The 14377-nt window shown below is 39.6% G+C and overlaps 1 protein-coding gene across 6 annotated transcripts in view; it reads left to right on the forward strand.

Moving 5' to 3' along the window:
• Positions 1-14377, forward strand: part of tcf4 (transcription factor 4) — a 193028-nt gene that overhangs the window by 107489 nt on the left and 71162 nt on the right. The gene's annotated exons all lie outside the window — the stretch shown is intronic.

Below are 14377 nucleotides of genomic sequence, written 5' to 3' on the forward strand. Positions count from 1 at the left end.
GATTAATTGTATGTATATGCTTTTTTATGGGAGGAATTTATTTGGTTAAAGTACATTTTGGTTTGACTCGATTGGACCTTTTGGATCAAATGATACTAATCAAGGATCTGCTGTATATTACTGAAATAACTTGCCAATAAAACAAGAAAATGTGACCTTTTCAGTTAGAATTATTATGTTTTTTTGATAATGGCTGTTTTAACCTTTCTTAAATTTCCATTGAGTCCCAATTAACTTAACTTAACTTTCACTTCATGGAGTGAATAAATAAATACTCTTATGCATTCATTCGTAGATGGCCTTCATGACACGCACACTCACATAGCACAATCAGAATGGTGACTGATAATACTGGAAGAGGCAGGCACATAAAAATGCATTGTGGACGTGATGCATTGAAGGGAAATTTGAATACACGCGACCACACGCGTGTGCACACATGCAGTTTGATTGCAACTAGTTCATGGTGTTATATGTGTAAAAATGGTTATTTTTATGTTGTGGCATACGTATATGTTTATATATATGGCTAAATTTGTGTCAAAGTCTTTTTTATTAACTGAGATTTTTCTGTAACTTACCTATGTTCAACTACTGATTACTAAAGAACGGAAAAAGGTAGAAACAAACTTTTTTTCCCGTTAATAGATGAGAGTCTAATCTTTCTCTTGGTAGATACCATCTTTATATGGCCCTAGAACACAGTCTTGAAATATCAGTCAAAATTATGAAAAATGGCCGGTACAGAAAGGGGTGAGACATAATGACATGCCAAAATTGCACTGGTCACTAGGACCAAAATTCAGTTTTGAACTAATTTACAGGTGTATTAGAACATATGTAGTCCAAATAAATAGTGGAAACGCCAATTTAAATGAGAATCAGAATCAATACTGGATTACTGTATTATTAAATTTATTATGATGATGAGCGTTGATCTTCCATCTTTCCATGCACCAGTCCTGCATCCACCCATTCATCCAACCAACCACGTAGCTATCCATCACAGCATCCATTTATCCATCCATGCATCCGCATCAGTCCATTCATCCATTAATCCCACCATTTATCATCGACTCTCAGGTCTTTTATTTACAACCACCTCTCATATATGATATGCAGCTGTGGCCTTTATGCCGTGACTGTAAAGGACAAAAATACGAACTCAATCAAACATTAGCGCATCACTGGCCATTTTCCTGCTGAGCTGCTGTCAAATTATCCCTGCCACAGAGTCTGAATGGCTCTTGATGGAAATTGTTTGGAAATGGCAGATAAATTTACATGCTGGGCTGAAGTCCAAAATCCTCTGGCTTCATCCTTGGCTGTTAGTGGAAATTCTGTCCTTGTAATAAAGGGAAGAAAAAAACAGTAAAATAACATTTAGAGGAGAAGATGAGCTCACATGGTGACAGCTGGCAGATTCAAATGACTCCGGTTTAATCTGCAGTCAAATAGATTTGTACTATTTGAGTTTTGGGGTAATTTAGCTTCTAGTTTTGCACTTTGGCTCGGTGTTTGTTTAAGATTGTGAAAGTTTTCATTATACAGCTCATGTACTGTGTTTGTGTTTGCGCTCAACCTGACACTCGTTGAGTTCTGTAACTTTCAGTTTCGAGATCACTTCTTTGCCGTTTTGGTAAGAAAGCTTTTCCAACATATTTGTCAATCTTAAAGCTATCTTTAGGGCCACCTAAACATGGATATGATTTTATAAACCCTAGGCTCCAGCATACACCCGCAACCTTAATGAGAATTAAGTGGCATGTTAATGTTATAATGTTAAGTGGCAATTAATGAATGAATACCCTTATACATTCGTTCGTAGACGGCCTTCATGATATGCACACTCACATAGCACAATCAGAGTGGTGACTGATAATACTGGAAGAGGCAGACACATAAAAATGCATTGTTCTCACTCTCTCACACATGCTTAACTTTCACTTCACGGAGTGAATGAATCAATACCCTTATACATTCATTCGTAGACGGCCTTCATGACACGCGCACTCACATAGCACAATCAGAGTGGTGACTGATAATACTGGAAGAGGCAGACACATAAAAATGCATTGTTCTCACACTCTCACACATGCTTAACTTTCACTTCACGGAGTGAATGAATGAATACCCTTATACATTCATTCGTAGACGGCCTTCATGACACACGCACTCACATAGCACAATCAGAGTGGTGACTGATAATACTGGAAGAGGCAGACACATAAAAATGCATTGTTCTCACACTCTCACACATGCTTAACTTTCACTTCATGGAGTGAATGAATGAATACATTCATTCGTAGACGGCCTTCATGACACCTGCACTCACATAGCACAATCAGAGTGGTAACTGATAATACTGGAAGAGGCAGACACATAAAAATGCATTGTTCTCACACTCTCACACATGCTTAACTTTCACTTCATGGAGGTGTCCAACCGTATCTTCATGTCTTCAGTGAAAATTCATAAATTTTTGCATTTTTTAATTTTTTTCGGCATGTAAAACTATGACTGCAAAACTATAAAAATGCATTTTGTGGTAACATTTTTGGCTTTTGGGAACAGATTAATTGTATGTATATGCTTTTTTTATTTGGTTAAAATACATTTTGGTTTGACTCGATTGGACCTTCTGGATCAAATGATACTAATCAAGGATCCGCTGTATATTATTGCGATAACTTGTCAAAAAAATGTGTTTATTATATTATATTATTTACATTATGTTTTTTTGATACTGGCTGTTTTAACCTTTCTTAAATTTCCATTGAGTCCCAATTCTTTTCTTTTTATGTTCACAGGGAAACAGGCTCATAGTGATAGTCTTCTAGTGTTTAAATGAGAGATGGGGGGCTGGTAAATTTGAACCTCTGCCAAATCCAGGAAGACCAAACTCACCCATCCCCCTTGGAACAGCCAGCTCCCCTAAAATACCCAAACATTGTTAAAAGACCCTTATTTGTTGACAGGATCGATTCAAAACAACAACAAAAAACGTAAAAATCACTAATTAAACATGAGAAATGGGATGATTTTCCATCAGCGAAGAACTTCTCTGACCTTAGTAATGTAAGGATGCAAGTACCATCTAGAAATTATTTTTTATATCCCAGTATTCAAACCGTAAATGGCAGAAATACTTAAGTAATTGATATTTTAGTAGCCTATTGGTTATGACTTTTGGCTTTTCCCTGCTGTGGTACACAATTTTACATGCAAATGGCGTACCAATGAATAAATTGGGCATTAAATTTGCAAAAAATGTACCGCAAACGCACCACTACCTGGTACAAACAATGAGGGTGTTGCGTATGAAAGCATGCCTCTGCGTGTCTCACTCTTGGAGCAATTTGGAGGGAATTCCCAAGTCATTTCTCTCGCCTCTTGGATCTTTCTTGTGATTTTCTGTTAATAACTAATCATAATGCCCAAGGCGATTTCTAACTAGTCAGCGTTTCATGCTCTCACACAGGTGCACATTTTCCATCCATAGTATTTCAGTATGTGGAATCAAACTATTGGATGGATTGAGTAAGGACCTCAAACAATGCACAACGATGAGCCAATTCAAGAAACAATACAAGCAGTTGATGTTTGCTAAATACAAGGATGAAGAGTCTTGAACCAGTCATGATGTGCTATATATATCACTATATTGACACTTACTATGGTACACATTATGTCATTGGATGCTCATATCACCTCGTACTTCGGTACGAGGGGCATTATTAAAAAAAAAAAAACTATCATGGAAAGCAGGAAGTGAACAAATGCAACAGTTACTGATTGTAAAAGTACCAGATGGAGGGGTAGGATTTAATAAGCTTTGCTTCTTCCTACTCCTTTTGGACATGTGGAACTGTGAACTGATTATGTGATGCATTCAATTGTAATCTGATGCATGTTCAAATGAAATAAAACCATTACCATTACCAATACTAGTAGTATTAATACAATAAATATATATAGACTTACCTTGCAAATAGAGGAATGAATTAAGCATCTAAAGCATCAACAGCAAATCTTACCTCAATTATAACATGCTTGTCTCATTGTTTGTCCTTCTGACCACATCCTAGGCCGGTCCCACTGTTCAAGAACAATCAGTGGTTTCTACTATTTACAGATTTCTCTTCCAAAGCAACATCATACGACAAGAACAGTTTTACAACATGGCAGCTCTACCTTTTATATGGCTACCATCTGTTGCAAGGCAAAATAGTGCTGTTCTAGCCCAAGTTGACATTAAAATTAATTTGTAGTTGTTTTGGTTCTTGCACAGCCGTATTAATTGAGTCACTAAAATGCATGGAGAAAGACCAAGACCAAGAAGTCCTAACTTCTTCTTCATCTTCATCTCTGGGTTTTTCCCTTCAGGGGTCGCCACAGCAAATCAATCTCCTCCATCCAACCCTGTCTTCTGCATCTGTCTCTCTCACACCAACTACCCTCATATCCTTCTTCACTACATCCATAAACCTCCTCTTTGGTCTTCCTCTACTTCTACCAATATATTCACTATCTCTCCTCTGGACATGTTCCAACCATCTCAGTCTGGCCTCTCTGACTTGATGTTCTGATGTACTCGTTCCTGATCCTATCCATCCTGGTCACTCCCAGTGAAAACCTCAGCGTCCTCATCTCTGCTACCTCCAATTCTGCTTCCTGTCTTTTACTCAGTGGCACTGTCTCCAGACCAAACAACATGGCTGGTCTCATCACAGTTTTGTATACCTTTCCATTTATTTTAGCCGAAACTCTTCAATCCCAGATCACGCCTGACGCTTTTCTCCGCCCGTTCCATCCTGCCTGCACACGTTTCCTCACCTCCTTTTCACAATCTCCATTGTTCCGGACTGTTGACCGCAAGTACTTAAAAGTCTAAAGAAAGCGTCGTAACTGTGTCTTTAGTTTGACACCGGTTTGTACAACTGTTCTTTGTGCTCAATGCATGAAACAATGGTTTCTTTAGGTTCTGTATGCAGGAAAACAGATTCATCAAGAGGATCTATTAAGTACCCGTACCCATTTTCCAGGAGCGAGGATGCTTTATTTCGAGTAATGTGTCTATTGTAGTACATTTTGGCCTTTCCATTTGTAATATGCATGAACACTGTGTAGGTCATTGTGACAAATAGTTGAAAAGGAAATGTCCTCTTTGTATTATTGTTTAAAAAATCTTGGTCGTTTGAGTGAAGTCTTTGATCTGATTTGACTGTTGAGGCGCACACACACACACACACACACACACACACACACTCACCAAAGCATGACTGTCATGCAGTTATCACGTCACACATCAATGAAGTCGTCTTCAATTGGCAGTTACAGATGAGGCAGCAGCAATGTGGATGTGACGCACTCGTGGAATGCAGCGTGAAAACGTTCAATTCTCTGCTCGACACACACACACACACACATGCATTTTTTTGTGCTGAGACTGATTTTTGCTGCTCTGTCAGGTAAACCATATGAAGTAAAAAAGTGCATACTAAATGCCTCTATGCCACATTTTAAACGCTGTAATCTATCCATCCATTTGAGACACCCTTTAGTGCTGCTGGATGGATGCTGATGTGTTTTGCAAATACATCAAACGTGACAGTTGATGGATTGTGTGTATGTTTGTGTGTATGTTTTTCATTATTTGTCAAGGCCACCCAGTTCCTCTTGGGAAGTCTGTGGAGTTCCTCTGTCCCTTTTGATTAGTAATACAGTAAAGACATATTGTATGCATCTATAGTCAATGCTGTGGTGTACCACATCTTTTTTTTTTCATAGCACACCACTGGGTTGGTAAATTCCCACAGTGAGTCGGAACTTTTGAAGTTGCAATGCAAAAGTTAAGCGGTCACTGGAAAATATACGCAAAACAAGGGAAAATATTTTTGTACATTTTTGACCCCAAAACATTCAAACTCACATTCATACCAATGGAATAATTTGGAGTCGCCAGTTAACCGAACATGCATGTTTTTGGGATGTAGGAGGAAACCGGAGTACGCGGAAAAAAACCCACGCATGCAAACTCCACACAGAGATACTCTGGGCAAGAATTTCCGATCAGATTTGACCAGATTTGTCAGAGCAATGCATGTAAAGCCATATTTAACATAAAGGTGTAGTTGTTTGAGATTTTGTCTGATTTCTGTCCAGCAATATTATTAATAATGCACTTTAAACAAAACAAAAAAAAAAAACGGAAAAAAAAAATCCTTAAATTGCATTTTGGAAAGCAGGAAGTGAACAAATGTAACAGTTACTGATTGTAAAAATACCAGATGGAGGGGTAGGATTTAATAAGCTTTGCTTCTTCTTACTCCTTTTGGACATGTGGAACTGTGAACTGATTATGTGATGCATTCAATTGTAATCTGATTCATTTAAATAGCTCTCTTGGCACATGCTCACATAGCACAATCAGAATTGCCCAACACTTGCATATGACTAACGGAAAAAATACTGAGAGACACGCAAGCTTAAAACTCATATCAGTCATATGCATATATCAACATCATATGCAGTCATACTGTGTACATACTATGTATATAGTTGTACTTAAAGGCATCACCATGTCCAAATGTGTATTGTTTTTTTTTTCTAAAGCAGAAAACCCAGACTGACTTCATCATTCACTATTTTGATGGCCAGTTTACCACGAAAGCAAACCTCCGAGAGACCTTCTGTTTTTGTCAGGGAAGCTGTGTGATGTGTACAACTTCAAACAGTACACACACACACACACACACACAACGTGGGTGCACACACAAAGTAGAACAGCTGGGAATGGATATAGAACATAACTGAGCTGTCATGACCACAATTCAGAGCTTGTTCACACACACAAACACACACAAACACACATATACGCACACGTTTAGAAGATGAGAAGACCTACTGATGTGCACATGTCAATATTTAATGATAATAAGTGTGTATTTCTGCATTCAATCTCATATAAACACACCGTCACAAGTACTGGTGAACTGGTATTGGTATACATACTTATGGACTTATGGACTTATGGACTCATACAACAGATGCAATAGTCCCCGTTTATCTGGTTTGGAACCAGCACTTTGGTCTAACAGTCACTTTTATTGCAAATGTTGATCCGAAAGAAGAGAGAAGGGCAGTGAAAATGCAAAAATATAGATTTTTATGGGCGTCTCAATTACCGTAAAGTCCAGATTATTAACCGCTTACTTATTCAAAACAATGATGCGGCCGATTTATAGCTAATTCCCATGATGCTTAGAGTCCACATTCAGGAAGAAGTGAATTTGGGGACACTCACATCACATTTGGATGTCTTACGTAAAGATTGTGTTTTGATCTGACAAATCTTAAGTCAATTTGATCAGGTGTAGAATTACTAGAGTTCTGGACAGTGGCAGCTGTTGAACTTCGATGAAAATGTGCCTCAAGTCTAACTCAATGGTGCTAACGAGCGCCGCTTGGAACACCAAGCGTAGGTAGGATTGCAAGGTTTGTTGAAATGTTGCAATGTGGGCACGACGGTCGAGTGATTAGCGCACAGACCTCACAGCTAGGAGACAAGGGTTCAATTCCACACTCGGCCATCTCTGTGTGGAGTTTGCATGTTCTCAACGTGCATGTGTGGGTTTTCTACGGGTACTCCGGTTTCCTCCCACATTCCAAAAACATGCTAGGTTAATTGACTCCAAATTGTCCATAGGTATGAATGTGAGTGCCCTGTCTATATGTGCCCTGTGATTGGCTGGCGACCAGTCCAGGGTGTACCCGTGTACCAAAGACAGCTGGGATAGGCTCCAGCACCCCCCGCGACCCTTGTGAGGAAAAGCGGTATAAAATGAATGAATGTTGCAATATTATTATATACAATTTTTAAAGTACAACTGTAATGACACCCCTCAGTGTTATTAAATTGTGCAGGTGTACCTTTTTTTCTCCATTTTATTTGTATTGTTTTGTCTTTGTACCAATTTTCCCCAATGTGTAAGGTTTCCTTCTCTGCTTATTGCACTTTCTCCTCCTCTTTTATTTCTAATTGCATGCAGGAAGCTGCCAGATATGGTGAGGTGTAATGTGCTGTCTGATTCCTCTCTAAGTGTTCTTAAATGATTGCTGTGTGTTTGTCAAGCCAAGCGTTGAGTGCTTATTAAGGAGAAATGCTTTGAACTGTGTTTTCGGTGTGTGTGTGTGTGTTAGAGAAGATGGCGCAAATTGTCACTGTTGTGTCAATCCCTCACAGTGTGCCGATGCGGTCTGATATATATATATTTTTTTTTGTTTGTCATCGCAGTTGTGCGACATCATTTGGCTGCCCCGTGCATTAGCTCTGATGCAGCGAGCTTATCAGCGATCTCATCTGTGTCTCGCTTATGACTGATTCTGTGAGCTTACTAATTATGTTTTTTCCCTACAGAGGGAATTGAATTGCTGACCATGACAGTATCATTGCCTCGCTCAAGGGAATCTCATCACTGCACTTGGCTGTCTTTCTTGGCTTGAATTTGAAGTAAAAATCACAGTTATTCAACATCAAAATTGAACAAATTTAATGAAAGTCATACTTCAAACCAAGGATGTGCATAATAATCCATTAGTGGATTAAATTATAATTAAGACTTCAGTCGATTTTGTGAAATTGATTGTTGCGGTAAAGTGGTTTGCACTACTTGGCTGCAACCCTGTCGATTCAATCACAACATGATGTCATCTCAGGGCGATATTCAAGCAGCAAAGTTAGCATAGTTAGCATTACTTCAACGGTGTTTGCATTACACGGACTGATGGGCAGTACACTACAATTTCATGTTTTTTTGTGTAAGAACCAGTAAGACCAAGCATGATGAAATCACAGATCAAACTTTCTGCGCTTTTCAAACGCCGCTGCGATCAGAACAAGCCCCGGGCGTTGTAGCGGTGCTGACGTTTCGGGTGGCTGATAAGATTTTTCTGGCATAGAACTTTGACCTCAAATTAGTGACCAGGTGAGGTTTGCTTGCAAACCAAGCTCTTGTCCAGTGGAGAATGATGGGAAATGGAGTCCCAACAGTCGTTATAGTATCCCAGCCATGAGTCCACTTGATGGTTTCTGCTGGTTTAACTATCTCTGGTATGCCTAAGGGTCTGGGTCCCTCAGGAATGTGTGTGTGTGTGTGTATCAGCTGTAGCAAAGCTGCCATCTTCTCCTCTCTTTCTTTATCTGGTTTGTGTCTCTGTTTGTGTCTCCTTTCTGGATTGGATGGACAGTGAAAACATGTTTTATAGTTTTACAGTCACAAGTGGAGATGAATACAGGAGATTGTAAAAGGTTTGGTGACAAATATAGTCTTTATTTCCTGTCTCTGGGAGTAATATCCTCTTAATGGAGACATATTGTGTGTGGTACACTTCAGTTCTACGCCCCTGCAATCTTCAACTGTGTTAATAAGAATAGTTAAGCAGGTCTCATTGAGATGGAAAGGTTGCTTATTTTTTTCATTCATTCATTCATTTTCTACCGCTTTTCCTCATGAGGGTCGTGGGGGGTGCTGGAGCCTATCCCAGCTGTCTTCACCCTGGACTGGTCGCCAGCCAATCACAGGGCACATATAGACAAACAACCATTCACACTCACATTCATACCTATGGACAATTTGGAGTCGCCAATTAACCTAGCATGTTTTTGGAATGTGGGAGGAAACCGGAGTACCCGGAGAAAACCCACGCATGCACGGGGAGAACATGCAAACTCCACACAGAGATGGCTGAGGGTGGAATTGAACCCTGGTCTCCTCGCTGTGAGGTCTGCGCGCTAACCACTAGACCGCCATGCCGCCCTGCTTATTTTTTTATTACTGTTTATTTAGTGTTTTAATACATGCAACATGTAACAGTTACTGATTGTAAAAGTACCAGATGGAGGGGTAGGATTTAATAAGCTTTGCTTCTTCCTACTCCTTTTGGACATGTGGAACTGTGAACTGATTATGTGATGCATTCAATTGTAATCTGATGCATGTTCAAATGAAATAAAACCATTACCATTACCACTTTAGGATTCATTTAAATAGCTCTCATATGAGGTCTTCTTGGCACACGCTCACATAGCACAATCAGAGTTGCCCAACACTTGCATATGACTGATGGAAAAAATACTGAGAGACACGCAAGCTTAAAACTCACCTCAGGAGTTAATTTAGGTATCATAATTTCGGTATCGGGCGGCATGGTAGTCGAGTGGTGAGCGAGCAGACCTCACAGCTAGGAGACCAGGGTTCAATTCCACCCTCGGCCATCTCTGTGTGAAGTTTGCATGTTCTCCCCGTGCATGCGTGGGTTTTCTCCGGGTACTCCGGTTTCCTCCCACATTCCAAAAACATGCTAGGTTAATTGGCGACTCCAAATTGTCCATAGGTATGAATGTGAGTGTGAATGGTTGTTTGTCTATATGTGCCCTGTGATTGGCTGGCGACCAGTCCAGGGTGTACCCCACCTCTCGCCCGAAGACAGCTGGGATAGGCTCCAGCACACCCCGCGACCCTCGTGAGGAAAAGCGGTAGAAAATGAATGAATTCATCACTGCTAACTTTTATCCATCTGACCACACCCAACAATGATGGTTCACCTAAACAAGTACCTACACACGTTCTCATCACGGCAACACGTTGACAAGCCTAATCACTGGAGGTTGCATACGGCCATATGTCTTGATGAATGTCACGGCGGAGACACTCCTGTGTGTCCCCTTTTTTTGTGTGTCTCCCTCCCAGCCTCGCTGGTAATCTATCTTAGTTAATTTTGTCTTTGTGAGCAGCTGGCCACAGAAAAAGCCCAGTCAGCTCTGGAAGAAACAGACCCCAGTGTTGTGTGTGAATCGTGTTTGTCTGCATGAGAGAAGTACACTAATGCACCTCCCAAATCTCAGCTAAACATTGCCGATGTCTGCATGTCAAACAAGATGATTGCTTAAAAATGTGTTGGAGGTGGAAAATGGACGCACATTCGACTGAAGTACAGGAATAAAAGACCTAATATGGATGGATGGCGACCTGATGACCTGATGATACATTGCCATACCAAAACTGCACGGAAATTAATATCCCAATGCCCTAAGCGGTCGTGGGCCGCATCAGGCTTGACATTAGATCCACTTGATTGGACCTTCACGGGTATCACAGCACTGCTTTCTCATCCTGTCTTTGGCTTGGGGTCCTTCCTGCCTTGCTCAAAGGCACTTGCACAGTAGTGAAGGAGCCGGTAAAGCAAGACTGTCCACTGTGACTTTTACAAGAATAGAGTCATAATATTATTAAGAGAGAAGAAAAAAAAATTGTAATTTTATGAGAATTAAGTCATAATAAATAAAATGAGACAAAAAAATGCATTTTTCTGGAACATAAAGTTATTTCATTCATTTTGTACCGCTTATCCTCACAAGGGTGCTGGAGCCTATCCCAGCTGTCTTCGGGCGAGAGGCAGGGTACACCCTGGACTGGTCGCCAGCCAATCACAGGGCACATATAGGCAAACAACCATTCACACTCACATTCATACCTATGGACAATTTGGAGTCGCCAATTAACCTAGCATGTTTTTGGAATGTGGGAGGAAACCGGAGTACCCGGAGAAAACCCACGCATGCACGGGGAGAGCATGCAAACTCCACACAGAGATGGCCGAGGATGGAATTGAACTTGGGTTTTCTAGCTGTGAGTTAAAAAAAAAAAAATCCAAAAGTTATGGAAATAAAGTTATAATATTACAGGATATTGGTTATAAAATTTTAAAAATGGAAAAAAAGAAGAAAAAAGTAACATAAGAAGACGAAAAAATCATTAAATAATAAATTGCGCTGTTTCAAGGCTGCATTCTGAATCCAAAATATGCATATTTAAGAAAACCATCCAATTTCTTTTTTTTTTTTGCATAAATTAATCATTTTCCAGCATCCAGCCAAATGTGGCCCACAGGACCCTAGTTTGAGGCCCCCGCCTTGATATGAAAGTTTAATGTTAGTGCGGCCCGCGCAAGTTTGATATGGATGCTGTATGGTATCATGTACCCAGAAAAAATTATTACGTTTGATTAATGTTCATGTTAAAGGTTAAATAACTGTTAATAGTTATCCTCCCTATCCGTGTGGAAGTGGTAAGTTTTTGGCTATTTAAGTTTAAAGGAAATAACTTGAAGGCTACCGTTTAGGTCGCTAGCTCTCTAGTTTGCGAGTTAGCATGTGTCTCAAGACCCTGCAGTTGCGCAATATGTTGTAAATAAAAAGAGTATAAATGTGACTATAGTCGTGTTTTGTCATGTCTACAGGGCTCTAATAATGCTTTGTTCATTTTAATCTGAAAAAAATAATTTGTCTACCCACCAACTATATGTGGTTTCTTAAGTTTTTATTATTTGCCGTTTTATTATTATTATTATTATATTTATTTATTACTGATTGATTGATTTCTTTATTCTTGATTTGTTTATTTATTTTTCATCTTATTTTGTGCAGAAAAATAAAAATTAAGATATTTGAGAACAGTGGAATGTTTTATCAGAGCTTTTATTGTAGAAAATCGGAACCAAAGCACTGAAAAAGTTTGTATATTTTTCTGTTTTTAATAAATGCGTTGTTTTTTTGTTTTTTTTTTTGGTAAACCTGATGCGGCCCAGCCTTGCCCAGACCCTAGCTCCAGTGCCCCCCCCCGGTAAATTGAGTTTGAGACCCCTGGTCTAAATGAACTCAACTACAAATATTCAGAAGCATTGTTGTATTCTGCACTGGTCGTCTAATGTTACTCTTATGTTCGGTGGGACACGCCAGACTTGACAACAGGCTTTATTGCAGGTTTGAATCCTCATAATAATCCCTAACATGACCTACTGTTGGGGTCGTAACTCACGCCAAGGTAAAACTCACCTCCGAACTCCTAACCAAAACACTAGTGTAGCATAATGTAAAAAAAATAATGACTTTTTTTGCCCGTTTTGCCTGAAAGGTTACTGTGCCGTAACTTGAACCCACTGGTGTCCACAGAGACACGACAGGGTGAGCGTCGAGACAGAAGCAGGTAAAGAGAGACAGTCAGACAGACAGATGGGTATTTTGTCTCTCTTCCAGCTCGTCTAGTTGCCAGGGCGACCGTCTGGCCTGGCTCAGTGCTCAAGTACAAGAGGAGAAAAGCAAGAAAAGAAAGAAAAGCAGCACAATCAATGAGACTCTTTTTTTGTTTTAGTGGGAACCCCCTTTTTACCCCCAGATGACACGCACTCTCACGGCACGGTTGATTGAGATGGTGTTTGTGTGGCTTGCGTGTGTGCGTCAGTGCCTTTGTGTCTGACTCCTTCTTGTGTGTGAGACTGACTTTATTTAAGACAAGGACCCTTTTGTTTTAAGCGGGAGAATGGCTCTGAGGCCGAGGCCGGCCCTGTAATTGGCCTACTTAGACCCTGCTTAGCATGAGAAAAGCCTTCCTTGGCTCACCAGCGCCAAACTAACTCTTGTTTTCAGCCACAGAGAGGACGGATGTGCTGATTAGAATTCAGATAAGTCTGAAAAACATCCACCGCCACCTCCACCCTGAGCTTTATACACACCGCACACTAATTACTTAACCACAAAGCTGGGAAGAAAAAAAATCTACAATTTAACGGAGTAGTGGAAGACTCTATTTACAGAAGAAAAGGGGGTGAAGGGGTAGGGGTCCTTATTCACCTCTTTCCTCCTCGCTAACTTTTTATGCCTGTCTCCTCCATGCATCTTTCTATTCTTGCCTTTTATCCAATCCTTTGCTGCGTTCCCGATCGGCCCAGACGCCACTTGTTGCCGCTCAATGATTGAACTTAATTAGCGAGACAATGTGAGAGCTGTTTGCAAAGTTTGAGTTGTGAAACGGGGTCACCGTTAGAGGAGGGAAGAAGCAGCGGAGAGGAGTTAGAAGTTAGAATCTCAGCACTGAGCAGCATGAGGGTGCGTTCACGGAGGTACCGTAAATCTTAACATCGGCTGTTCTTACGCACTTTGTCACTTCTTCTTTGTCTTTTCCTATATATCATTAGTATTTTTATGTAGTGTTGACTTTATTCATATTATTCAATTTGTGTCTCTATTATTATTAATATTATTATTTGTATTTTATATTATAGTTACTTTTTAATATTGAGATTGTTTTTAATATCATTTTACTATATATTTTAAAATTATTATTATTTGAAATAGTAGCAGTGTACTTGTCATTATTAACATGTAATTATTAACATTTATGTTACTCATGTTATTTGACCTGTCTTTATTTGTATTAATTTCTGGTTATTTGTATTTTTTGTATTTTTTGTATTTTTTGTATTTTTTGTATTTTTGTATTTTTTGTATTTTTTGTATTTTTTGTATTTTTTGTATTTT

The sequence above is a fragment of the Doryrhamphus excisus genome, linkage group LG10, assembly GCF_037039965.1.
Source record: "Doryrhamphus excisus strain RoL-2023G ecotype Guam linkage group LG10, RoL_Dexc_Guam_v1.1, whole genome shotgun sequence".
In the NCBI taxonomy this organism is placed as follows: domain Eukaryota; kingdom Metazoa; phylum Chordata; class Actinopteri; order Syngnathiformes; family Syngnathidae; genus Doryrhamphus; species Doryrhamphus excisus.